Below are 2,312 nucleotides of genomic sequence, written 5' to 3' on the forward strand. Positions count from 1 at the left end.
TCAGTATGGCTTCGTAAACCAGTTCTAATCCAGCGGATATAAATCGGTTTCGAAGCCTTACTGGGAATATACATTTCATGATTTTTTGTTTTTGACTTTTTATGAATGTTGATTATTCTTGTTTATTTTCTACCTAATTTTCCTTAAGAGAAAAAAACATTTACTTCACATGGATATTGGATTAGTTACAATCACAAACTTTAAAAAAAAAATTTGAAGAAAATATGCCACATCAGCGGCTATGCCTCTAGAAGCCTCTGGGGGCATTTTAACGCATGGGAGGGGGGTTGATCAATCACGGTTTTAAAAATGATAAAGAATAAATAAAAATATGGGGAACTTTTCTAGGGATGAGTTATCTTTGGAGGTTTAAAGATTCCCCTCCCCTCCATAAAAAGGTTAACCTTCAAACCCCCTTCGCATCTTCATAAAATTTGAACTAAAAAAGCTTAAATTGCACGAAAAAAACATTTTTTCTTAAAATGTGTCTTCTTATCTTTCCTTCATAAGAATGACATTTTGATTTGAAAATGAAAAAAAAAAACAGAAGAATAAACATTCCAACTAACCCTTTAATTGCATGATCTTTGTCTGAAAATGCTTGCTGTGTATGGTGATGAATTCTGTCTGTTAAGGGCCAAGTCATTACTCCAAAAATTAATGACGCACGCATCTGAATTTGCAGCAGAAGGTGCAACTTTTAACGTCTTTAGTGATGACGAAGTTTGGTTTAAGTTAAATATATTTAGAATGTAATTTTTTAGGGTCTATTTATATTGGGAGGGTAGAGGTACCCTCCCCCCAAATACCCATTGACCTATAAGAAGCTATGCTGTAAAGGACAGTCAAGTTGGCATAGCAGTTAGTAAGCTCTTAAGCTACCAACATACAGACAGAAATCATGCTACTTCTCTACATGGAACATATTCCTATCCAGTTTTTTGTTTAGGAATGAATATCATTCTCATTTAAACAAAAACTCATTTTTATGCTAAAATGTAGTTTAATTTTAGTTTTAATTTTCATTTTTTCCTCCGAAGTAGTCACTTTTTCCCTGAGGTAAACTTTAAAATTTAAAACAAAAAAAATCTTCCAAATTAAATAGAAAAAATCTTAGAATTATTGGTCAATTTAAGTTCAAAGATTTTTTTCATTGTAAAAATTTTATTTTTAAAAAAATTTTGTAAAAAATCTTCTAACAAAAAAATTTTTTCAAAATCCAAGATGGCGTCAATACATGTAAAAAAATATTTTCAAAACAAAAAATTCAAACTGGAATATCTTTTTTCACAGATTGAATTTCAAATATCAGTCTGACAGTTGTTTCAAAGTCGTGAAGATCTATTGAATGGAAAAGGTTTGAAACCGATAGAACATTTCTTTATACTAAAATATATCTTTTCTCACGTTTTTTCCCATGCTCAGGGAAAAAAATGATACCGGGAAAAAAATGACTACCTCGGGGAGAAAAAAAGAATATTTATATCCACTATTTAAGGGGTCGTTTATATGAGCATAAATTGTCCATTGTCCCTGGATTTATTTAATTTCCTAACTATTTACTAAACCTTTGTATTTACTTGTAGAAGATAAAAGGATTATTTCCTCTTCCTTCTATCTATCTATCTATCTCTCAATTTATCTATCTTTCTATCTAAGTAACTATCTATCTATCTATTTGTATTTATTAAACATTTGTAGTTACTTTTCAATGATAAAATTAATTTTTCCTGTTAAAATCTCTCTATCTATCTATTTAATTATTCAACTATCTAAATTTTTTGTTTTGATTTTGAATTTATATATTCTTTTTTACAGTTCAGTTAATCACGAAACCTTTAGTATACAAGTCACTTGAGATATAAAAAGCAAAGCTTTTCTACATGGGACATTCTTTACATCCCCCCGTGGATATCTAAGATCCTTTATAAAGGCATTTTAGAGCTGCCTTTATATTCTAAACTTTACCTTAGGATTCCTGTGAAAATAAGGGATAATTTACAAACCTATGGTTATGACCAAACAAAATTACTAAAATTGTTTTCTAATAAATCTTCCAAAATCATATAAAAATATCCAAAAATTTTACTCAATTTTTTCATCTATGAGTTCTGTATGCGATGGAGCAAGGAAAGTAGAAAATTCCAAGAAACCCAAAACTTATATGAAAAAATTAAATAGCCTAAATCAATCTATGGGTATATAAGAAGCTTCCATAAGATGGAGAACTCAATCGGTTCCTTATTAAATCTAGATTCGACTGATCAAACTAAAAGTTTTCAAACTCTTCAACCACGAAGTTTACATTCATA

The sequence above is a fragment of the Acartia tonsa genome, chromosome 12 (assembly GCF_053477335.1).
Source record: "Acartia tonsa isolate MP-2025a chromosome 12, ASM5347733v1, whole genome shotgun sequence".
NCBI classification, from domain to species: domain Eukaryota; kingdom Metazoa; phylum Arthropoda; class Copepoda; order Calanoida; family Acartiidae; genus Acartia; species Acartia tonsa.